Consider the following 27,601-nt stretch of genomic DNA (forward strand, 5'->3'; position numbering starts at 1 on the left):
GTTAAAAGCCTAAAGCAGTAAAATGAATGTCGCGCTTAAGCGGTAAGAAGAGGGAAATTGTTATGTGTGTTACGTTGGGAATACTGACTGTGGTATTTCACACTTACCGCGTATTGGTTTTGTGCGGAAAGCAAGCAAATACGCACGATCTCGCACAAAAGTATTATACAGTGCAAAGAAGTTCTTGGGCGGATTTCTGAAGAATAAATCTCAAAGCCGAATAAATTTAACAATATGTTCAATCGAAGATACTTATCAATGTGATAATAAAATGCACGAATACATGCCTTTGGTAGGAAAGGAAGATACAAAACTTTGTATTTAATTTATTTTCCAGTAAATTACATAATTTTTGTGTGTGTTTGCTTTTGTTTCTTCTTCAAATTTTTACATATTGACTCTATGTTGTAACTCCCACAGTTAATGAAATCCTAAGATATAGTGAGAAAGAAGGACGAGGGATGCTATAGGCATTATAGGATAGAATAAAAATGGGAAGGAAAAAATCTAATTAATTCTGTAATTTACAACAATACCCTCGCTACAGATCATAAGTAAACGTTCCATCATTAGTGAATGTGATCTTTGGAAACACTGACGTCAGGTATACGAGTATTACGTTTGTTTTAATTATAGGAGCGAATTCGATGACGCCTGCAACTTATTCTCCTTTCTGACTGAACCGCACTACATCTGCAGGCAGCAGCAGACGGCTTGGTTTGCGTTTGTGGAAGGAACGTGCCGATTGACTTCTGTTCTATCTGATCACGGTCAAATCATTTGCTGAACATTAAGAACCACGCCCCAGAATAATTGCGATATACATTATATGGCCCGGAGCTCTCTGTTCAAATCGTGAATCTGTGTGGAATATCATTGTAAGACTTTGATAGCGAACGTTTCTCGTGATGCGGCCGTTCCAAAAGATATATAGATTCCTAATTAGAGATAATTTATATTTTTTCTCTGTTGTTTATTTTAGACTGCCACTAATTAATTTAATCTGAAGTAAATGTAGTTTCTAGTTTATGTTATATATCACAAAAACTACAAAATCACGTATCTTGCATTAGGTAATTGGACTGTGATATTTCTTATAACCTGGATAAGGATATATACAATGAATACCATTGCATTTTATCTACAGTTTAAGTAACAGAGCGCAAAATAAAAACACACATGGCTGAAATGTTACCACATCGCCTTGGTAGCTCATTTAGCACAGCGCTGTTTTACGAGACAGCATTCCCCTGTTTAACATTTCAGTGATGGTGGAATTGTATTAGTGGTTGACAAAGCCTAGAAAGAGTAAATACCTTCACTTATCTTGGCTATACACTATCACCTTATGATGAAGTAGATATTGCTGAAAAAATATGTAAATATAATAAAACAATGAGGATCATTAATAAAATCATGAAACCCTCACTAGTACAAAGACACACAAGAATAGGCTTGTATAAAACCTTAGCACAGCCAGTATTAAGCTATGGTAGCGAAGCGTGGACTGTGAAGAATAAAGATGTCAGTAGAATAACAGCAAGTGAGATGAGGTTTATGAGAGCAACAGCTGGATATACTCGCTGGGATCATAAAAAAAATGAGGACCTAATGCAAGAACTTCAAATAGAACCCATTATGCAGTTCATCAGCAAATATCAACTTCAGTGGAAGGGTCATCTCGAACGAATGAATCGATGCAGAATTCCAAAAGCACTGCTTCATTACCATCCATATGGCAAAAGATCTCTAGGCCGTCCAAAGAAGAGATGGACTGAAAATTCTAGTTTGAGACCGTAACAGGCCACTTGGCCTAATACTTGTTAGGAAGATGATGATGATGATGATGACAAAGCCTAGATTGTAAGGCTTCTTTGATTTATCCCTTGTCATTCCACCAACACTCTTCACATTTCACTTTTCACTAACACCTCCGTTTTGAAAAATAGAACACTACTTTTGTTTACGTGACGTCGAACGGATCGTCCGCCATGGTGGGTGTTCGTCGTGGTTTCTCCAGACTGCTGATGCTGAATGTTAGACGACTTATATAGGGTAAACGCGGGTGAATCGGATTGGAGGACGAATCGGATCAGTTAATATAAATTGCTGGTCCTAGAGTGCGCTAGTGAGTTCTTGCTGATACCATCCTGTGAAGTCAAAGAATGCTAGTATTTGAGTTCGATCACCGTAAGAAGTTGGCGTGTGTACGACCTGCTGGTGATAAATAGACTACTTTTTAAAAGTTTGAGGTACGTAGATGCTCTGAATTTGCCATTTTGTTATTTTTAGCTCTGGATTAAACAAATTTTTGAACACACATTATTAAAACTTACGCAACAAGCTATGTCGTAGGAAAGAACAGTCTGTCTTGATTCTATAACCTCACCTGATGTTCTCATTTATTTGCTGCCAGTGCTGCCAATTTGCAAATATGTATTTCTGTGCATGTGCGGGCGAAACGGATCAGTGAATGGCGGGTAGTTTGAATTGCTTATTTTATATAGAAATGGAAATATTGTTTTTCTTTTTAAATTCCGGATGGGTAGACTTCAGCACGAGGAAGACCCAGACAAATTGCTTGTCTTCTCACTTCACCAGAGAACATAGCACAAATGAAGAAAAAGCATAAATTAAAAAAAACGAGAAGATAAATAGTAAGAAAGGATGCAGAATGAACAGAAAAAATGTGCAAAGAGAAAGTGAGGACATGATTGATATTGACGATAGTGATGATGACGACGACGACGATGATGATGATAATGAGGATGTGGTTGTAGAAATAGACAATGAAGGGAGTGATGACATTTGCCAATTTTGTATGTTGAAATATTCTGATCCCAAATCTGTGAAGAAAGGAGAATGGATTCAGTGCCAACGTAAGGGTGAATGGTACCACGAGGTGTGTGTGGAAGCTAAGGGCAGAAAGACGTTTATCTGTGGAAAATGTGTTTGAAAACAGAGAAACTAAGAAATGTGATTTTGCTATTACTGAGCTTCTAATTTTGTATCTTATAGCATGAATAATAAGTTTCCACTGATTTTTCTTTCAATCCTATTCACCCGCAATACCAATCCTATTCACCCGCCACTGGAGGATGATTCGGATCAATTTTAACAACCAATTAAATTGAAGAAAAATAAAACATAATAACTATTTCTGACAGACTGCTGCGTCAGACTTAAAGTTAATGAAATTATCTTGCAGCGGACAGTAAGAGACGCAAGAATTAACAGCGTATTACCACTTTTATTTATAATTATTTAAAAAATGATCCGATTCACCCGCGTTTACCCTATCTGCGTAAGAGATACCAGAGTTTTCCAGTTTTCTGCTTGCCATGACGAGAACTTAACTCATATAGACCTGAGATGTATTGCAGACCTCTACCATAAGCACAGTAAACGGATTTGTTGATCGAAGAGGAGCGCGTGGTGGCTGGCTTAACCTGACAGCACAATCGGCATGGAATTCATCCCATCACGGATGCACAAAAAGCCTATGGACTTAAGTGCTTAGGTGTGTTCTATGTCCCGCTCGATAAGTCCACGTCATGAAAATTTTATAATTTCTTCACTGCAATGAAACATGGATATTCTGAAGAATTAAATTGAAATTGCCAATAAACAGGGAATAAAAGCATAAGATACGAACATCGCACGAAAAAAAAAGCAACTGAATAAGAAACTACTTTCAGTTATCGACATAATTCAGACAGTACAGCAGTTGCCTACTGATTCGAGGCCTCGTCTGGGCATGGGCTCGAAACCGCTTGGGTTAATTGCTTTGTTGGGTTTCTCTCCGAGATTTTCCCCAACTGTAAGGCGAATGTCAGGTAATCTCGTGACGAATCCTCGGCCTCATCTCGCCATCATACCATTTCGCTATCACCAATTCCGTTAACACTAGAAAACCTAGTAATAAATACAGCGTCGTTAAATAACGAAGTAAAATAAACAGCTAACTCGTTAAAAAATTCCTTAAGACAGAATTCCATTTAGAGCATTAAAGTAGGAATTCAGAGGAAAATGTCTTGATAAATTCTGCTAGATATCATTGGAAATATGAAACATGGAACAAGTCATTATAACAGTTTCTTAGAAGAAGAAGGAGAAGACGAAGAAGAAGAAGAAGAAGTAGTAAAACAAGAAAGAAGAAGAAGAAGAACATTGAAATTCAAATAAATAAATATAGTTATTATTCGGTTGAGAAGCTTTTGTCATCTACTCTGCTGTCAAAAAATCTGAAAGTTAGAATTTATAAAACAGTTATATTATCGGTTGTTCTGTATGGCTGTGAAACTTGGATTCTCACTTTGAGAGAGGAACAGAGGTTGAGGGTGTTTGAGAATAAGGTTGTTAGGAAAATATTTGGGGCTAAGAGGGATGGAGTTACAGGAGAATGGGGAAAGTTACATACGAAGAGCTGCACGCATTGTATCCTTCTCCTGACATAATTAGGAACATTTAATCCAGACGTTTGGGATGGGCAGCGTATGTAGCACGTATGGGCGAATCCAGAAATTCATATAGAGTGTTAGTTGGGGGGCCGGAGGGAAAAGACCTTTGGGGAGGCCGACACTTAGGCTAGATGGGAAGATAATATTAAAATTGATTTGAGGGAGGTGGGATATGATGATAGAGACTGGATTAATCTTGCTCAGGATAGGGACCAATGGCGGGCTTATGTGAGGGCGGCAATGAACCTCTGGGTTCCTTAAAAGCCAGTAAGTAAGTAAGTAAGTAAGTGGGGGAGAGTCGGGTAGTATCGGACAGTGAGTTTCTTTCATCTACCATACGATGATAGTACCTGATTGACATGGTTACGTTTCTGTGATGTCGCATAGATAAACGTAACCATGTCATTCAGGTACTACCATATGGTGGTAGATGAAAGAAACGCACTGTCCGATATTACCCGATGTCCGATACTACCCGACTCTCCCCTAAGTAAGTAAGCATAGTTTGGTATAATGAGCAGAAATGTTGCATCAATGACTATCAATTTGAAGAATTGATTTTAAAGGTTCCATATTCAAATAAATTATACAGGGTGGAAGTGAAATAGCCTTGCAGATTTTCAGAGCGAATAGTTTATGTTGTATGTAACAAAAAAACTGTAATATCTAGGGTTAAGAATTGTATGCCGTTACATAGCGCTTCATTCTCCTCTGACTTTAGGAACCAGTACGTAATTGCGTTGGGATGGGGGATTTCAGTGTGTTTCGTTCAGCAGTGAACTTTACTTGATCAGTTATATTACGACCGAATACTGCTATTCGTAACAGACAACATTCAACGTCCTTTAAAATAGAATAATAGCAAGATTGCGAGGACGAAATTTATGACTTAATTTCAAATGAGGAAATTTGTAATAATTATACAGATTTTGAGATAAATAAGGCTTGTGTAAAATATTTCAAATATTCCCCAATTGTTTCTGCTGAAGTAGAACGAAGTTTCTCTAGATATAAGGCTGTTTCTTTCTAACAGGAATTTATTCTCCTTTGATTGTTTGAAAATGTGGTTTGTTATTCACTGCAACAATAAATGAAATGAAAAATTATGTAAAACAAAAACGTAATACACTATCATATTAACATAGTGAAATAATAAGGCTGATACTTGTCAATGCAATATTAGGTGTATTTTCTACAGACACAAAATAGCATGTAGTCAATGATATTGTGACGATCCTAATAGTTGGAACACGAAATAGGAAGAAATGTAGCAAACAAGATGAAAAAAATACTGGAATAATATTATGGATATTTAGCTCTATGTAAAATTTGTGACAATTTCAAATGAGAAAATTTATAATAATGATACAGATTTTGAGATATATAATGTTTGTATAAAATATTTCAAATGTGTCCTCATTGTTTCTGCAGAAGTGGAACGAAGTTTTACTAGATTTAAGGCTGTGTTTTCTAACAACAGGCAATCATTCTTCCTTGAAAATTTGAAAATGTGATTTGTTATTCACTGCAACAATATTAAAATGAAAAATTATGTAAAACAAAAACGTAATACACTATAATATTAACACAGTGAAATAATAAGGCTGATTGATTCTTATCAATGTTATATTAGGTATATTTTCTACAGACAGAAAATTAAATTTCTTTAAAATACTGCAACTTTTATTTAACAAAGAAAATGATGTCTTTAAATTTTTCTTTAGCAGATAGTTGTGTTTCGAAGTCAAAGGAGTGGCTTTCAACCACCCAAATGATGAGGACTAACTTACAGTGATGATAAGCATGAGTTCAAACGAACGAAAGACACTGCGTTAACTCAGCCCAACTCTGAGACGTACTCAAAGTTACAGTAGAGGTGCGCACTGGTAGTATAACGGCATATATTTCTCAGGCCTAGCGATTAGCATTGTAGAATTGTGCGGCCTAAGCAACACAAAACAGTCACGAACTCTATTCCTGGGAAATATCGCAACTAATAGACAATCGGGTTCATATCATCTATATAATTTGTAGCTGTAAATGCTACTTGAATTCACGGCTTTAAGAAGGTTCTACCCGGGACTGGTCCGTACACGTAGGCACGCTATAGGACGCCATATACATGCGATGATTATCCAAGTCCCTGACATGGATGACATTCGTGAATCCGACGCTGACAGGTGGACCATCCTGCTTCAGCTTCTAATAGACTCAGGTGTCATCCGCACATTCGGTAAGTACCAGAGGCCTGGAGGCCCAAGCCCTTCCTATATCAGTATCGGAAACCCGTACTACTCGTAGGTGAAATTAGGGATAGGTGAGAGTGTTGATGGAATGAATGAGGGAAACGGCAGTACTCTGAGAAAATCCATTTGCAATGTCTCCTTTGCCTACCACAAATTCCATCATGACTTGGCCGTGTTTCGAGCCCAGGCTGCCTGGATGGAAAACCAGCGCACTAGCACTTGGGCCTGTAAATGCTACACTTGGGCCACAAAATGTGGAATAATTATACTTACTTACAAATGGCTTTTAAGGAACCCGCAAGTTCATTGTCGCCCACACATAAGCCCGCCATCGGTCCCTATCCTGGGCAAGATTAATCCAATCACTATCATAATATCCTATCTCCCTCAAATCCATTTTAATATTATCCCCCCATCTACGTCTCGGCCTCCCCAAATGTCTTTTTCCCTCCGGTCTTCCAACTCTGTATATATGCATTTCTGAATTCGCCCGTACGTACTGGATTTAATGTTCCTAATATATGTCAGGTGAAGAATGCAAATGCGGCAGTTCTGCATTATGCAACTTTCTCCATTCTCCTGTAACTTCATCCCTCTTAACCCCAAATACTTTCCTAAGAACCTTATTCTCAAACACCCTTAATCTCTGTTCCTCTCTCAAAGTGAGAGTCTAAGTTTCACAACCATACAGAACAACCGGTAATATAACTATTTTATAAATTCTAACTTTCAGATTTTTTGGCAGGAGACTAGAGGAATAATTATATTGTTAGTTTTTTTATTATTTCATTCATATCAACGATAGTGCTAATTCTAGTCACGGCAAGCATATCTTTCTTTGGAGATGCTTTTATTTACATGGAGCTTTTTGATTTCAGGAACCTACGTAGTTAAAAAAAAAGAATGTACAGTAATTACAATCTGTATTTGAAATTGTTAATTTTTTTCTTAGCATTTGCGCTGTTTCTAGGATCACTTAATTCGTATTATTATTATTCGTTTATAGTTACGTTTAACATATTAATTTACTTACAGACGTATTCTAGAGATACAGTGTAAAATACTGTAATGGGTTTGTGTTACCAAACGAGAAAATAAAGCAGAGATACGTGATTAATTTCCGGTACATTCGCACTCTCGCAGATCAAACAAATTAATATAACCAAACACCCTAAGGCCTTCCCCTGGGATGCACAACACACCCTCGTTATTTGATATTGATTGATCCGCGAGATATGCATGTCAACTTTTATTCTGTGTGGCTCAAATTCACTGTGAGTTTGTTGTGTGGGCTAGCACGCTGTGGATCTGTCTTCAAACCTCCACTCCCACTGCGGACCTTGTACTTCGTAATATAAACAATGTAAAGCTTCAGTCATGTCGATCGGTGCTGGGTAGAAGCCATTCTCCCCGCTGTTTGTGTTCGAGGTTGAAACCGAAACACGGCAGATAGAATGTAAAATGACAACTGTAATTATTATATCGTTTGTTTCTTGTCAACGATGACACTCGCATAAAACAAAACAGAAAAGGGAAGCACGCCATTTTGAAAGAGAAAGACTTTTGTATATCCAGACTTCCCACGTAGATGACAGTTACGACAGACTGTCTAATCTAAATTTTCGTTGTAACAGTTAAAAGAGCTGCCTTGGTAACTCAGCAGAGCAATGACCTACAATGACTGCAGATCCAGGTTCGAATCTCGGTCACGATGGAGTCTTCTACTACAGAGGTGTGAAAATTATTAGAATAATCTTAATTTTAAAGGCTTTTTAATAGTTCCTTCACAAATATTAATTGAATTGGTGAATATTGGTATATGTTACTATACTGATGTAGGATATATTTACTACTAACAATGCCGGAAAGCATTGTTGTACATTGGTATTTTTCTTATTTCACAATTATTATGGGAATTCAGAAATTATTATATGTTGGCGGAATTGGAAACATAAAAAATTATATGCACAAAATAGATGTATACGTTAATTTGAACCTTCACAACAATGTAAACGCAAAGAACAATTTGTTTAAAGCATTTCTTAATTAATTTTTTATGTTTCCAATTCCGCCAACATAATATAATAATTTCTGAATTCTCATAACAATTGTAAAATAAGAAAAATACCAATGTACAACAATGCTTTCCGGCATTGTTAGTAGTAAATATATCCTACATCAGTATAGTGCTTTATATACCAATATTCAACAATTCAATGAATATTTGTGAAAGAACTATTAAAAAACCTTTAAAATTAAGATTATTCTAACAATTTTCACACCTCTGTAGGTGTTCATTTCAAAGTGTGTCATGACGTCACTGTTGTGAGTCAGCGATTTGAAGCGAGTTTCAGCTTTTATGTCAGAGAAGTTGCCTATTAATCAAGGCGTCCAATCTGAACTTGAGATCGAGTACGGTATAACTTGAACGTCGTAGCAACAGATGGCGGTCTGTAAAGTTTGTGTGCTACCATAACCTCTTTCGAACTGTGTTTTGCGCGGGCAAGTCGTACGCAGGGTATTTGTTATCATCCGTTGCATACCGCAACATTCCACAACACAAATGAAATGCTCCGTGTCCATGTTGACCTCGAAGTTAATGTCAACAAATACGTAAGTAATCGTCTTAACCCTCTCGCCATATCCCTACAGTAAGGAAAAAACTCACCTCAGTACGTGTTTCCAAACACTTCACATTCCTGCCACTACCGGCGTTACCGCACGTATCAGTACGTACTTCCAGAGTCCGTGGATATCCACGGACTCTGCGTACTTCAGAATGAACGCCGTACTTGCTAGGCAACTTCTCTCGCATTTAGGTAATACGCCTCTGTGGGAATGTAGGAAGATTGAATTCTCTAGGCCCACCGGCTAGCCACATGACGACATACAGCGAGCCATGACACACTTTGAACTGAACACCCAGTACTAGGTGTTCATTTCAAAATGTGTCATGACGTCACTGTTGTGAGTCAGCGATTTGAAGCGAGTTTCAGCTTTTATGTCAGAGAAGTTGCCTATTAATCAAGGCGTTCAATCTGAACTTGAGAACGTGTACGGTATAACTTGAACGTCGTAGCAACAGATGGCGGTCTGTAAAGTCTGTGTGCTACCATAACCTCTTTCGAACTGTGTTTTGCGCGGGCAAGTCGTACGCAGGGTATTTGTTATCATCGGTAACTGCAACATTCCACAGTACAAATTAGAGAAAAGAAAGGAATAACTTATAAAATGCAGTATCACATCTGAAGATATTCCTAGAGCCTAAGTACTTGGTAAGAACATCAATACTGTTGTGCTGTGAGATAAGATTATACACATTAACTTCCCTGTAATATTATACCTCGTCAAATATTCATCGTAAGTTGCAATCGATTTATTACTGTAGCTTATAAAAAATAATGCCAAGAAATGTAACGAGTTCAGAACTATCGGCCTAATATCGCACACGGCGAAGATTGTCCTGGAAATAGACCTACTCAATCGACGTTTATATTCTAAGATGGAAGAACAGTTGGAAGAAGATCAGTTTGACTTCAGGAAGGGAAAAAGTACGTGGGATAAAACTGAACTATTACGAACAATCTGAGAAAGATATCTTGACAAGAATAAAGAAATGTATATAGTAGTTGTGGACATAGAGATGGCGTTTGACAGAGTGGATTGGAATTAACTGATGGAAATCCTGAAGAAAATAGGCGTATATGGGAAAGAGAGAAGGCTGTTCTGTAATCTTTATATGAAACGAGTCAAAGTCAGGATAGGAGAAGAAATATCTCAAGGAATGAGATAGGGAGAGGAGTACGACAAGGACGCCCTTATCACCTAACCTGTTCAACATCTACTTGGAGAATTTAGTGAAGAACTGTTTGCAGAACATGGGAGGGGTGATAGTAGGAGGAATAAGAATAAACTGCATAAGATTTGCTGATCACATGATGTCGTTAGCAGAAGAAATGACGATACTAAGGGATATGGTACTGTAGCTATATGATAGCTGTGAGCAGTATGGGATGAAGATAAATGCCAACAAGACGAAGAAAATAAAGAAGGAAATCGTGAGAATGAATAGGCCTTCTAAATGAGGTAGTGGAGGAAGTAGACAGCTTCAAATACTTGGGTATAGATGATAGACAATATTAAGATACAGAACAAGAGCCAGATCTTCAACTGTTGCATTGCACCTGTACTTCTATATGGGGCGCAATTCTGGTCACTCACAAAGAAGCGGGCATTAAAATTAGAACGATGTCAAAGAAGAATGGAAAGGAAAATACTCGGAATAAGCCTGAAGGACAGAGTCAGAAACAAGAAGTAAGGCGAAGAAGCGGCATAGAGGACGTGGTCACACTCGCTAATAGGATGAAATGGCGCTGGGGAGGACGCGTGGTACGATTGCAACCTACCAGATGGGCATACACGGCGACAATGTGGGATCCAAGAATTGGCTGGAGAAACCGTGAACGACCGAGAACCAGATGGGGGGATGAGTTCAGGTTGCACCTAGGAGAACTGTGGACCAGAATACGACGCCAAAGAACAAGGTGCAAAGACGCAGTCAACCAAATTTGAGCGGCAGCAACAACCAGGGCTAGTGAAATTGTGGACAAAAAAAAAGCTAGCAATGTAAATAGACCATCAGGTCGGCTCTTCTGATGGTCAAGACTCGAGCCACCCCTGCCCAAAGCAGGAGGTCTTGCTCCTCTGGGGATTTAAGGCTTTATTATTATTATTATTATTATTATTATTATTATTATTATTATTATTTGGATAATATGTGAAGACTAAGAGAAAGGCGGGAAATAGGAAAGATGAGAGAAAGATGGGTTTGCAGTGAAAGATCTGCCCTTGTGCAGGACACTTTGAATGAATTTTATTGACGATTCCTTATTTGTCAAATCACTGATAATGTGCTGCCTCCATAAACGATGTGTGGGAGGACGCTCACCGAAAATCTAAATTCCATGGGGAGATAAATATTGTTCATCCAGAATTTCAACCCTGGGAATGGAAGATATTTTTTTCGAGCAATTAAATTTTTTATATTGCACCTTGTATACCGGTTGCATATTTTTTAAGCTTTTTAACAGATTGCATTTAAACTTGATGAATGTGTGATGAAGAATAGGAATAACGGAGAGAAATTCACCATATGGTAATGCAGAATTCCTGCACGAGAATATCATATTACTTCGGTATATCGTATTAATTTGATGAATTTGTGTAACAATGGTAAAAAAAATGTAATGAGAGTGATAGGAAAATCGAATTAGCTTAGGAAGAATAAGACTACAGTCCGAGATACAAAGTTCTATCTGACGTTTCACAAGATTCTGTGGATACCCAGTCCATTTACTAATGAAAAATTATCCGAAAAAGGTGTCGTTTTCATTAAAAATTTCAATTTTTTCGAAGAAGAAAATCGTATTAAATAATGGTCGGTTAAATCATGTTCAAATAAGTAGAAAATTATTGCTTATTAAATATCAGTATCATCTGTTATTTAGCGTCGATGAAATTGGTGATACTGAGATGATAATTGGCGAGATCAGACTGATGATTCGCTATATATTATAATACCTGACGTTCGCCTTACAGTTGGAAATACTTCGGAAAGACCCTAATCAAGTAACCAGCACAAGTGGTCGGTAATCGAACCCATACCCGAGCGCAGCTCCGATCAGCTAGCACACTCGCCTACCGTCTGGTTATATGTATACTAATTCAATGTTTTCCCTCTGTTCTGATTTTTTACAATTTAACAGTGCATAAAAACTGACAAAATTTTGCACGTAAAAAAAATAGGCCGAGTCTTGGTATCAGTCCTCCTCTATGTAGGCAAAAAGCTTCGCAAGACTGTACACAAGTAGAATACATTTAGACGCTCTTGTTTACTGCATACGCGCAATGCTTTGTATCTGGAACTTAGTAAAATTAGATGGCCCGAATTTAGTTTCTGAGTCTGTACTCATTAATAGTTTAAACCTTGACAACCAATTTACTTACTGGCTTTTAAGGAAACCGGAGGTTCATTGCCGTCCTCACATAAGTCCGCCATTGGTCACCATCCTGAGCAAGATTAATCCATTCTCTACCATCATAACCCACCTCCCTCAAATCCATTTTAATATTATCCTCCCATCTACCTCTCGGCCTTCCCAAAGGTCTTTTTCCCGCTGGTCTCCCAACTAATACTCTATATGCATTTCTGGATTCGCCCATACCTGCTACATGCCCTGCCCATCTCAAACGTCTGGATTTAATGTTCCTAATTATGTCAGGTGAAGAATACAATGCATGCAGTTCTGCGTTGTGTAACTTTCTCCATTATCCTGTAACTTCATCCCTCTCAGCCCCAAATATTTTCCTAAGCACATTATTCTCAAACACCCTTAATCTCTGTTCCTCTCGCAAAGTGAGAGTCCAAGTTTCACAACCATACAAAACAACCGGTAATATAATTGTTTTGTAAATTCTAACTTTCAGATTTTTTTACAGCAGACTAAATGACAAAAGCTTCGCAACCGAATAATAACGTGCATTTCCCATATTTATTCTGCGTTTAATTTCCTCCCGAGTGTCATTTATATTTGTTACTGTTGCTCCAAAATATTTGAATTTTTCCACCTCTTTGAAGGATCAATCTCCAATTTTTATAATTCCAATTTGTACAATATTCTGGTCACGAGACATAATCATATACTTAGTCTTTTCGGGATTTACTTCAAACCCTATCGCTTTACTTACTTCAAGTATAATTTCCGCGTTTTCCCTAATCGTTTGTGGATATTCTCCTAACATATTCACGTCATCCGCATAGACAAGAAGCTGATATAACCAGTTCAATTCCAAACCCTCTGTGTTATCCTGACCTATTCTAATGGCATATTCTAGAGCGAAGTTAAAAAGTAGAGATGACAGTGCATCTCCCTGCTTTAGCCCGCAGTGAATTGGAAAAGCATCAGATAGAAACCGGCCTATACGTACTCTGCTGTAAGTTTCACTGAGACACATTTTAATTAATCGAACTAGTTATTTTCTTGGGAATACCAAATTCAATTAGAATATTATATAAAACTTCTCTCTTAACCGAGTCATACGCCTTTATGAAATCTATGAATAACTGATGTACTGTACCCTTATACTCCCATTTTTTCTCCAGTATCTGTCGAATATAAAAAATCTGATCCATAGTCGATATATTACGCTTTAAACCACACTGATAATCCCAAATTATTTCATCGACATATGGAGTTAATCTTCTCAAAAGGATATTCGAAAAAATTTTATACGACGTCAACAAAAGTGATATTCCTCGAAAGTTACTGCAGTTAGTCTTGACAACCAACACATTAGCAAAAATAAAATCCATACATCCATTCATTCATTTATAACTTCTTCACAAACAACATATTACAAAGGAAACACCTACAATTTAAAATTAAATTTAGATACAAGTAATAAAATTTAGATACTAGTAACGGAAGAAATTATGTATAACACGACAGTAATCAGATTTTATATTATAAATTATAAATGAGACATAACTTCAAGAAATTCACAGCCGGTTGCTTTTCCGTATCCGGTTGTCCATTCTCAATGCTGTCTTTAATTCTTATCAGGCATCGTATACTTACATTTTCACTGAATTTAATGGTTAGCGAAAGAGAAATAAAAAAGGTAAACGTGCGAATTAAAAAAAAGGAGTACAATCAGTTGGCAGCTTCAAATACTTGGGGTGTACTGTAAGAAGTAACATGAGCTGCTGCCAGGAAGTCAAAAGGAGGATAACAAAGGCAAAGGAAGCTCTTAATAGAAAAAGGAGCATCTTCTGCGAAACTCTGGAAAAAAAATAAGTGAAGTGCTTTGTGTGGAGTGTAGTATTGTTTGGGATAGAAACATGGACATTACGAAGTAGTGAAGAGAAACGATTAGAGGCATTTTAATTGTTGATATGGATAAGGATGAAACGTATGAAATGGTGAGACAAAATAAGAAATGGAGCTCTCCTAGAAAGAGTGAGTGAACAAAGCACAAAGCTGAAACTGAATTAGGAACATGAAAATAAGTTGGCTTGGTCACTGCATAAGAATAAATTTCCGTACTGAAGGATGTATTAGACGGAATGATGAACAGGAGAAAAAGTTGGAGTAGAAGAAGATATTAAATGATAGACAACATTAAGGTATGTGGATCTTATGTGGAGACTAAAAGGAAGGCGGAAAATAGGAACGATTAGAGAATGTATTGTTTGCAATGAAAGACCTGTTCTTGGCCAAGAAATTATGTATGTTAATGTTTCAGTTCGCGTTAAAAACATAATAAAATATGGCCGAAGTGTTGAAATTGTGTCACTCTAAGGATTCAAGTTTAGTAACAAGAGTAATGAAATCGAGTGGCATTTAATTATTTTGACTCACAACTGATAATTTAAAATAATATTAATTTCGGGCTTACTAACTCAAAGAATATGAATTTCTTTTAGGAAATTAAGTATGTCCACTCTTATGGGCGAAGCGTATGGCCAACTTTCAAAATGATGCCATGATAGTCATATAACGAGTATGTAGTTGTTGTTTACTTCATAAATATGTGTATAATTTACTCTACTTATGAATTGTTTTACCAGACTGCAAATAATCGTCACAATATTTACGAATTGAAGAAACTTACCTACTTAAGTTTGTGCTACAAAAGATTAATTGAGACGAGCCTAAAGGATTATGCCAGATGGTTAAGATAACAGAAATAAGGATGATATTAATGTATATCCTAAACATTGTATTATTGCGTCATTATATCCTTACTCTTGTAAGGATGTTGAATCATAGCTATAAGTTCAATGGTAACGGAACTTCTTTGCCGCTGAAATAGTAATTACATATACGGGGACATCACTTTATTTTTACCAACATTTTTAACATTAACCTGGCTATACTCGGAAACACTGTTGCCCCCTTCCATTACAGGAGTTTGATGTTACTAGTGCAATATGTAAACAAATCATTTTACTAGGTATAGGAGGAGAGAAAAGTAGTGTATCCATTTATGTTGTAGGCAAATACGATATTACGATTTTCAGTTTGATCATCACTTTTACGGAATTTATCAAAATACAGTAGAGTAGTAACATTTTTTTTTCAAAAACTCAACTTTTCAGGCGGCTATGTTCGTTATGTAATGTCTACTTTACTTAGCATATTAATTATTGGTGTTAACATACAATATAGAGAGAGCATTTAAATTGAGGGGGTCATAAGTAAAGGGCTGTAAGTGCACTTAAGTTACTTTTGAGAAAATGGGGTTTAAATACTTAAGCTTTCGTAAAATCGGTGAAATTTTTATTTAAATTTTAATGTGTGATGCGATTAAAATATCCCTTTGCCACTAAAATTTTAGATACTTTTGCTTACACTGGATGCACTTAACTCACAAATATCACTAGCATTCCTTTGCTTCTAGCCACCTCAATTAAAAAAAAAGCTAATCTGAATTTTTAAACAAGTTGCTGAAAATGGTTGCCGTTCATTACAATGAAGGCTTCAATTCAGTACGCATATTATTAAAAACACTTTGAAGCATATTCTCTGAAATTGAATTTATCGTTTCTTGAATATAATTTTTAGTACGATATTATTAATATAGGTTCTTTCTTCTATAGAAAACGCAATCATATTTATGAAACACACTATACACTGCAGTGTTTACTTCACTGCTTGAAGACTTCGAATGCAACAGCGGCCGTAAGTTTGTGTGTCTGACGGGAGCGAGGACATTAGTGAAGGGGTGAGAGTGAAGTACATTCAGAAATGCAGGTACAATAAAAGTGCAAGGAAAAATAAAATGATTCCCTGTATTTTTAACTACAAACGAAATATTAGACAATTATTGCATAAAGCAACTTAAAATTAAGCATAATGTTATAATTGACAACATCCTTGACTCTTCATAGGTAAAACTTATCTCATACACTTATGAAAAATTTTGGCACTTCAATGTTCCTCTGAAAACGTCAACGCCATAAAAATAGGTGACAGAATTTGCGGTAGTTGTCATATAGTTCTATATTACAAAATTAAATCATCACCATCATCGCACTTTATCACGAGTACAGTCCTAGTGGTTTGTTTCGATCTGTCAAGTCTTGGTTTCCCTCTGAGTTGGGAATTTATTGATTCCAAGGCTCATTGCCTCTCCTACTAAATCTCCAACCTTCTAGTGGTGCAACCTGTTTTCATAAAAGAGGTTCAGAGATCCGAGTAGTAGTGGAACATTGTTTCATCAGAAATCAAGGAATGTTATTCCAAAACCTTTCCAGAGGCTTTAAGATAATATCTCACTAGTGGACTTAACCAGCATGAGGCTACAAATCTGTCATAGGGATAACTAAGTTCTTTCAAGTCTCTAGGGATTACAACACCGAAGCATAACACTGTGTCGAGTACAATTAATATAACAGGTTTCAAAAAAGTTAATTTAATTAAATTTCTTAGGAAGCTGAATAGAATCTCTTATATTTCCTGAGAATTATAACTACAATAGGTTACAAAATAACAGAACTAGTCTGTACTTTTATAGTTCCACTACAATTCTTTTGTTAACTGAAATACATATACGAGTATATCAACTTTGCTTTCGAGGAATGAACATTATATTTCTCAGAAAAGCTTCTCTTTGCTATATTACTGTGGAAATTTAGACAGTTCAAGGTGATTCAGAACCTCAGCACCAAACTGTGAAGAATAACAGGTTTCGCATGGAGGATCACTTTCTTTCACACAACACATTTTCTTCTATGCTTTGTTTAGGAGCTATACGATCTCACGTTATGACACAATAAATACTTAATTTAGTTCCATACAGTTTATCTGTACAATGTAGACCGTTTACAATTCTACAGGGACATCATTTTATTTTTACTAACATTTTTAATATTAACCTGTCTATACCTTTAGAGAACCGGAAACACCGCTTGCTCCCCCCTCTAAGACTGGAGTTCGATGATAATGGCGTAAAACATAAATCACTCTACTAGGTATAGGAAGGAAGAAAAGTAGTTCATCCATTTACGTAAACTAGGAAATATCGCGATTTTGAGTTTGATAATTTTCATTAGGTTTTTCTTTAATGAAAGTACAGTACTGTATTAAGAATAACTGTTTTTACTCACGAAGTGAGTTATCCATGCGAACGTATTCATTATGCAGTGTATATCATACTGTCTGCAGCACATTAGCGTACAATATAGAGAAAGAAGTTAAATTGAAAAATAATCATAATATGAATATTTAAACACAATTTTGAAAATGGTGGCCGTTCATTTCGATACAGGCTTCAGTTCTTTTGTGCATATTATCGCACTATAGACTATTGCATCTAATTCCAATTGCCAGTTTCGTCCTTCGTACTAGTAACTCATGTTGAAATAATTCTGTACCTACTCTACGTACTGTAAATTCAATCTTCACTTCTGCCCGACCCGAAAATATAAAAAAATTACTCAGACATGCTATCTACTGTCCGTCCAAGTGGTTATGCCGCAGGATTGTAGAAAGGGAGGAAATCACGTGACAGTTAATTACTTAACGAGGCCCTTTTATTTAAGTTAAATTAAACAGCTGTATAATATTACGCAAACGCCCAATTCCTAAGAGAAATTAATGTTTTCAGAAAAGAGCTAAGACAGCCCAGCTTTTACAGAGGGGCGAGCAGAAGCAGGTGGGGGAAATCGGGATGCGACGTAGGCAAACGGACAGTACCTGTGCGAAAATATGATTCAATATTGAAAGCTCTTTCGTCACTGGAAAACGCGAACATATTTCTGGAACGTACTATACTCGGTAACTCAGTACTGCTTACTATCTGCGGTCTTGGCTCTGTGTGGAGTTGGAACTTCATTAGTAGAAGGGGTGGGAGGGAAGTACATTCAAAAACTCTGGTACAATAAAAATTGAAGTAAAAATAAAATGATGTCCTGTACATGTCGCTTACAGCATTTGTTCAAACTGTCCACCAGAACTGCACTGCATTCATGAGATCGTCGTAACATTTATCGTCGAATTCGCTCTAACAAGTTAGTCAAAGGCAGCGTATATCCCAGCAATCAGTATCAACTGTGTGGTATATATCACACATTTTTCACCTAACACCAAAGAAAAATTCAAGGGGCGTCAAATCTGGCGATCGCGCTGGCCACGTTGCAGGTCCCTCCCTCTCTCTGTCCTCTGCTCACCATAGGTGTTGTTGAGATGTACTCGCAGCGTAAGAGTGAAGTGCAGCGGAACACCATCATGCTGGGACCAAATGTCCCTCCGTATCGCGAGGGGTACAGTCTCCATGAAAAGTGGCATTGTGTTCTGAAGGTAAGCTGCTCCGCTCTGCTGCTTACGTAATCCACTTCACGTGCGCTAAGCTCAAACACAGGCTATGACTTCGGCTACAAGACACAGCAGGCATGGAGACACTTTGACAGATGGGATTGATGCGATGGTAACAAATTACATTGTTGCCAAATTCAAAATGTTTCTTGTGTACTTAGTGTACAGAGATGTACAAATAGAAGCGAGGAAAAGAGGACGTGGTTCGGTTGGACATTGTAAACATTGTCACTCAAACCAATGTATTTAGCGATGCGCTTTTAAGAGGAGTGCATGCATTTAAAAGGCACATCGGAGAATATAGGTTGTCTGACAAGAAATGGTCCTTCATGCGTGATCTATCATTCCTTCGTGTTTGGTCCAGAGTTTCTGAATCATCCTGGATAAATACTCCAGATTAGTACAGACCCAGAAACAAAATTTGAGCCACCTGAATTTTACAAGTTCCAGTTATAACATACTGCGCATGCTCAGTACGAACTGGTCCACATTTTGTATCTGGATCTGTACAAAACACCCTTCACTTGTCAACAGCACTTAGCTTATTATTATGATGTACTGAAATACATTTTATATTTCATTGCAGGAATTCTGCATTACCGTATGATGAAGGATGGATAGAACAGAGAAAAATTCTCTCCGGCACCGGGACTCAGCTCCATGTGCTGACGCTTTATCTACTAAGCCACACCGGATTCCAGTTCCGATTCCGGATCGAATTCCCTCAGTTTAATTAATATGATATGCGTAAGTAATCACTTATTGATTCAAGACGGCGTTCATCCCGTCGGATCCCGGCCACTTAGTCACTCGTAATGAGTGCATCTCTGTACATAGTGTGTGTTGGACATTTTGCCACTGTCACATATTCTGTGACACAGTACATGAGGGTAGGCCACGAAGGGGAAAACTGAGAGGTAGAACTTAAACTGAGGGAATTCGATCCGGCATCGGAACTGGAATCCGGTTGGGCTTAGTGGATAAAGCGTCAGCACGTAGAGGTGAAAACCTGGGTTCGAGTCCCGTGTCGGAGAGAATTTTTCTCTGTTCTATCCATCCTTCAGCACTTTTATGACTGTTAATTAACAACCACAAACGTATCTTTTGGCATACACACATTTTAGTTAATAATCCTAATAAGAATCATCATCATCATCGTCATGTTACGGTCTCGTACTATCGTTTTCGTAGTCTTCCCAAATTTCTCCTTCCTCTTGGTGCAGAACCAGAAACAAAATTTGGGCCACATGAATTTTCCAAGTTCCATTTATAACATACTGCGCATTTCTAGGCCATCAAGTGTGATCCATCCTTTCGACATGTTTCTTAAACGGAAGTCTATATTGTGAACAAAATGAACAATGGGATCAATTTTAAGTTCTTTCAATATATCTTCATTCATAAGAATGAACAGTCAAATTGATTACTTAAATACTTGATTAAATAATTGCTATGAACTGAACTGTTTACAAACTGTGGTTATATTGAGTCATCCAATTATCATCTGACCAGAGCTGCGGCAGAAATTGTTCCGGCCGATAAATTATCCCTTCCTGCTGGCCGGGCAATACATCAGTCCGTGGTTCAGCAGTTACTTGTTGTGCTAGAGTGACTGATTAATAAATTCTAATGCATTTTAAGTTACGTACTCAGCCATGTCGCGGAAGGAGATACTGGAACTGCCTGCCTCCATATTCCACACATTTCTAGTATCTGCTTAGGAGATTACCCATCATCTTTCTTAGTTCTCTTCTTATCTTGAACACTTCCTGTTTCCCGAAATTTATTAACTAATTTATGAATCGTATTACGACTTGGAACTCGTTCAGCTAGGAATATCTCTTGAAATAATATCCTGACAGTACGAGCGGATTCTGTACGAATCACCCGATGTGAAATAAAATAATTAGATGTATATTTACCATTGATTCTGTATATTTGTAGTTGCTTGCAATGTTCAAAGAACATTAACTGTTTCGCGGGAGAGTAAGGTCAAACCAGTAAACCCCGCCCGTCCACTTCCCCGTCCCGCCGTAGACGTTGCCTTATCGGCTGAGGCAGCTCTGATCAGACGATAAAATTGAATGAGCCAGTGTTAGGTCTACTATATTTATTGCCCTCCAGTTTATTTTAAGAAAATGTTTACAGAAATGAACATTTTGGTTAAATGGAAACCGTCTTGTCTATTCAACAATGGCTTCTGTGTGATGTGCTGGAATTTTGTAATCACAACAATAATTCAAATAGTAACAATTTATCAAAGTTATTCAAGTGCGGTCGATTATAAAATGATTTAGCTGTGTAGCTTTCCAGTTGTTCCGATGTTTCGAACTACAGGGACATCATTTTATTTTTACTTCAATTTTTATTGTACCTGAGTTTTTGAGTGTACTTCACTCCCACCCCCTCTACTAGTAAACTTTCAACCGTTCTTCACACACAACCAAGGCCGCGTACATGCAGTCAAGCAGTACTGAGTTAGTGAGTATAGTACGTTCCAGAAATATGTTCGCGTTTTCTAGTGACGAAACAGCTTTCAATATTGAATCATATTTTCGCACAGGTACTGTCTCCACCCGTTTCTGCTCGCCTCTCTGTAAAGGCTAGTAGCTGGGCTGTCTTAGCTCTTTTCTGAAAACATTAATTTCTGTTAAGAATTGGACGTCTACGTAATATTATACTACTGTTTAAAATAACTTAAATAAAAGGGCATCGTTAAGGAATTAACTGTCACGTGATTTCCCCCTTTTCTACGACCCAGCGACAAAACCACTTGGACAGACAGTAGATAGCATGTCTGAGTAATTTTGTCTTTTCGGATCGGGCAGAAGTGAAGTTTGAATTTACAGTACGTAAGGTAAGTACTCTTTATAGAGTAGGTACAGAATTATTTCAACATGAGTTACTCGTACGAAGGACGAAGGTGGTAATTGGAATTAGGTACAATAGTCTATAGAGCGATAATATGCACAAAAGAACTGAAGCCTGTATCGAAATGAACGGCCACTACTGTATTAAAAAAAATGCGTTTAAATATCCATATTATGATCATTTTTCAATTTAACTTCATTCTCTATATTGTACTCTGATGTGCTGTAAACAGAATAATATACACTGCATAATAAACACGTCCGAATGGATAGCTCAATTCGTGAGTAAAAACACTTATTGTTAATCCAGTACTGTATTTTGATTAAACAAAAACCTAATGAAAATTATCAAACTCAAAATCACAATATTTTATAGTTTACGTAAATGGATGAACTACTTTTCTTCCCTCCTATACCTAGTAAAGTGATTTGTTTGTATTTTACGCCAGTATCATCGAACTCCAGTCGTGGGAGGGGGTACTAAACGGTTCTCAGTCGTTAATCCAAAGATATAGCCAGGTTAATATTAGAAATGTTAGTAAAAGTAAAATGATGTCCCTGTACAAGTCCATCTGGTGTGGGTTTTATACCAGTCAGGTAAAAGAATAAGTTATATAACATTGTGAAGTCATGTGCATACTTTAATAAATTCAGGAACATTTTAAAGTTGAAGGCATCAGTGCAACAGTGGTCTAACTCCTCTCAATAGAAATTCTGTTGTTTATTTGGCATTTTTTCAACTGAAATTAAGATAGTTTACAAAAAAAAAACACAAAGTCGGTCAAATCTGACATGAATGTACTAATCTTATTTCGGCTACTATTGCTAACGTTAATATTTTGCTAGAGAAAGAAAATATTTTAATTTTAAGTGGATTGCACTTTCTTTGCCGACTCCTTTGATTGACACAATTCTTATTTCGGTGTACTGAGCAAGTTGGACAAATGAAAGGTTCTTCATCAGTGCTGCAGTCTTCGTGTGCCCAACGATGAGATTATGAACACTGAATCTATTTCTCCCCCCTGGGCCCTGGTATCCTCTGAAAAAAATTCAGTGCAAAACAAGCACTCTCCATCATCATAATTTACTCCACATTTCGAGTCACTGCAGTTAATTAATTCCATTTCCACATCGGATTCTTCATCACTAGACGAATTCAAGCAGTGCTTCTTGGACTGAGTTTTTCTGTGGTTTTTGTTGTTTTTCGAACAACTTCTTGCGAGTTCCATTTTTTTTTGTTTTTCCTTCTCTAAACTCTCACTCATTTGTTTCTGATAAGAGTTGATATTATGATAGCTCATTTTCCTGTCCTGGATGACTTCACATGCGACTACCTACTGGTTGAAGCTTGCAGCTTGAGGTTGTGGTTGTTGCTGCTGCTGCTTCTATAGGCATAACTGTGGTGTAACCAAAGTCACCGTATCTGGGGCGTGAAATAAGTAATGGGAACGTTAAGAGCGAATAACTTATCTTTGAAAGAGCCTATGGGCATTAAAGCAGACAACTGTGTTTGGCAGATTGCTTACGTGACGTGTTGGGTGTTACCGTTCTCAGCTACACTGGCTTTTTACTCAAGAACACGTTCCACAAACACTGGCACTGGTTGTAGTGGCGACATTTACACAGGCCCAACGAAATTTTCGAAACGAGGAATCACAATTAAATTTAATAGTTTTAATAATTACACAAGATTTTATTAGAAATGTGTAGAGAATATTTTACGAATTAAGCACTTATGTTTTGATCTTTAAGTAAGATAAATATTGTCGGACTGGCCAATTTTAATTGACTTTAGCAATTGATATTACTGTCATCTCAATGAATAATTCATTTTAGTCATTAATAATAATAACTTAATCATTTCAATTAGTAATTTTTGTAATAAATCATTGAGGACAATGGATAATTAATGATTGACCTAATTCGTAATTAATTTTAATTAGTAGTTCAATTAATCTTTCTTTGGTTCTTATGTAGTTACTGGCAGACAAACTGACACGACTGAAAGCAGTAACGCTTTTCGTAAACTCTCAAAGGTGAGCATCATAATAATACCAAATAAGAGTTCTAAATAAGACACTGTCTCTTAATAGGACCCCGGTATCTCTTATTAGGGAACAGAGTAAGTAAAAATGAAATAGCTACCCAAGGTCATAAATTATTATCTTCCTTATTAGCAATCTACCTTATTATACTCAACATTTTGCCAGCAACTTTATAAAATTAATAATAAATATGTTGTAGCTTACATTAATTGCTGTTCTCTTCCTCAACAAAAACCAGTAAAAAGTTCAAAGTATGAAAAATTACTTTTCTTGCTCTCAGCTTCGTTCCTTACTTTCAACTGAGGTAAGACAAAGAACACGATGCCTTAGAAGCACAAACATTGATTTACCATAGTCGTCGAGAGATGGCAAATTATACCGGAGAAGTTAACAATGTATCTCTTATTAGGGCCCTGTCTCTTATTTGGGTACTTTACCTTACATGTTTTATTTTGTCCCATTTTACAAAACAAGAGTCGCATGAGCCGCCAGTACTTCGCTTGCTACATGCACGCGTTTCGTCTACTTAAAAACTCCAGTAATAGCTACTCAATCTTGTAGCCTCCTGGTACAAAGTGCGGCCTCTGATGATGACTGAGATCAATCGGTTTTGACTGTGTTTACTGTAATTTTAAAATACATTTCCCTCTTATATGCGTCAATTTCTGAATTCTCTGATAGGCAACTATCCCTGATCATGCAGTTAATGAGAAACAGAATATCGATGGAAGATTGACAGGAACATTGTTAGAAATAATCAACTGCGGCTAATATAATTGGCATCAAAAACTGCCTGCTTAACAATGCAAATTCATGTACTAACTCATCAAGAACCTAAGTGATAAATCCGAGCTTACTCCTATTATGGAAGCGAGTTCTTCATCTAATTGTATTTTCTCATCTATATCATATAATGGGAAGATTGAATACAAGGAATTTTATTATACTGGAAATTAATTCAGAAATCAACACAATGATAGGCGTATAATATTGTGACAGCCACGTGAGAGTCGATCTCACGACCAGCAGAAGGAAGTGCAAGGTCGGCCGGCGCGGAGGTTGCGCGCGCATCTGCTTCCTGTGGCATGTGCTGTGGCTTAGGGAGTAGAGTGGAGTGGGGAGAGAGCGACCGCGGCAGAGAGGAGAGATATCCGGATGATTAGAGAATGGACACGCGTGGAAATCTCTAGATCGCGAACTTTCTCGCAACTATGGTTTAGTTATAAATACAAGACGCGAGTGAACTTGAAACAGTCAGTCAGCAAGCCAGCCAGTCTTGTGTAGCAGTGAAGCCAGCTTCGAGACCGGAGTTCGACTTGAGTGTGTCCGCAGCTGTGTGAAGATTTGAAGCCCTGAGTTCGAGTGCAGTGGACCGCAGTTGGAGGACTTGAGTTCGAGTACAGTGGACTGTCTCTGAAGGTCTGAATTGTGAACTGAGAACTGACAGTTCTGATTTGTAAATAGTGCTTTGTGTACATTAGTTAAAATTAACAGTTAATTGTTGTTCTCAATATTCCAAGTAAATTGTCATTGTCGTCTGTGGAATGCAATAACGAATACTGTGTTACTGTGTGGAGAGCAAATCCCATTGTTGACGGGACCAGAATTAAATTGTAGAAAGTGAAGAGTTATTGTTGTGAAAATAAAACTACATTACTGTTGTTGAGTTTAAAAATTTACAATATAATAAATAGCCCCACAACTGTTATAACTAATCCTCTAAGAAATACATTGATTGCGAACAGTAACAGAACTAGACCCCACTACAGGGTCGACCCAAATTCTGAATTCTTATTTATGCACCAGTGGCTCTATTTCTTAAGTAAGATTTCATTTGATAGAAATAAATATTTTATGTACTGTCCATATGGACAGAGATGTTCCACTTGTCTCTTCCTTTCGTGTAAACTATTGAAGAATAAATCGTTACAACTTATTCTTCGTGTTGGTGATGGTGCTCGTTAGTGGTAGTAATATTTTTTTTTTATTTACGAGACCCTATTCTACATTAAGTATATTAGGGCTTTAGTTTACACCAGTCGCAACAAATAAACACTTATATACCAAAATAATTAAAGTGTTCAATAAAAGACGAATAAACTGAATAAAACACGTGTAGCAACAGTTCTTTTGACAAACATTCATATAGCTGCTTATTTCCATCAAGCAGTAAGTTTATGTTAATCATTTTAAATATAAAACCATAATCTTTATTGTGCTAGAGAAGACTAGGGGATCACTGTGCCCTCGAGTGTCTCGTTACTGAAGATGTCTACCGTAGCTGTAGACAAAACATCTGGACGTAACATACCAGTAGATCACGGTCTCTTAGCCAGGAAAACACTCACCCCAACCTTAATGTAGTAAGTTTTCATGGTTTCGCAATGCACCCAGTTCGAAGATTAGTGCAATAAATCTTCTAAAGTGAATTCCAGATAAGAAAAACAGTGAGGTAAACAAATACTTTGTACGAAATGTAGATACTACGCCGTCATTATATGTAACGTCACTTGTCATCTTATAGCAGCGCGCGAACTCTCCACTGTTAACCCAGATAAGACTGACGTCCTATATATAGGATCCGAACGTTTTATTTTTTAACATTGCTGTGTAAGATTTTCATAGTCGGCAATCATGATACCATAATCCTTATGTGTTATAAATTGCCTCCAATTTTTTTTTTCTTATATTTAGTCTGTCATAGTCATTGTTATTAACATATTTGTGTGAAACGTCCGGTGTCCTATATATAGGACGTCAGTCTTATCTGGGTTAATACTGAAATTAGTTTCAGTTACTATGAAGATAAGCACTGTATTCTATAAAGAAATGTATTTTTATAATATCTTATTAATGATTACTTCTATTTTTCCACACAACAACGATGTGGAGACAAATAAACATTTGATTTATTATGAAAAATATTACACAGTCGTCTTAATGCTGCGGCTCTGATCTCCATGGTAATAGGTGTCTCTGTCTTTTATTTATGTTCAGTATAATTTATTTATTTATTATGTTTGGGCACATAAAGAAAGATATCTTCATAGATCGAGGAAAATCTCAGCATTGTTTCCATGACACATTTTATAGTAGGTCTTTAAGTAGACTTAGACTTCAGTTCTGACTCAGAATCTAGATTCATGTAATGTATACGAGCTAATGAAAGCCCGCCTATTTTAGACAGTATCATTAATTTTGTAAGAATCGATTTGAGGTACACTCTAAATTATCACAAATCTCGGTTCATGATTTTAATTTACGTCATTTCTGTGTAAATTATCAGTAACGATCAATATCTCGTAAGGAATAAGGGAAATAATTTCTAGCATGTAGGCCTATGCCATCAGTGTCATCACTAGCCAATAAGAGAACACGCATGATTTCAGCCGTTGAGAGCAGAAGTGGTGTGAGTCAAAAATGGGTAATGAGGGTTAAAGTAAACATTCTGTGAAATACAGCTCAATTAGCAATTAATATTCAGTTTATTTAAACTATTAGTAGTCAGTGGATAGCACAAAGGATATATTAATTGCTATTTTGCGCTGTATTTTACAGAATTCCCACTTTAAACCTCATTACCCAATTCTGACTTACACCAGT

Source organism: Periplaneta americana, chromosome 9 (assembly GCF_040183065.1).
Source record: "Periplaneta americana isolate PAMFEO1 chromosome 9, P.americana_PAMFEO1_priV1, whole genome shotgun sequence".
In the NCBI taxonomy this organism is placed as follows: Eukaryota; Metazoa; Arthropoda; class Insecta; order Blattodea; family Blattidae; genus Periplaneta; species Periplaneta americana.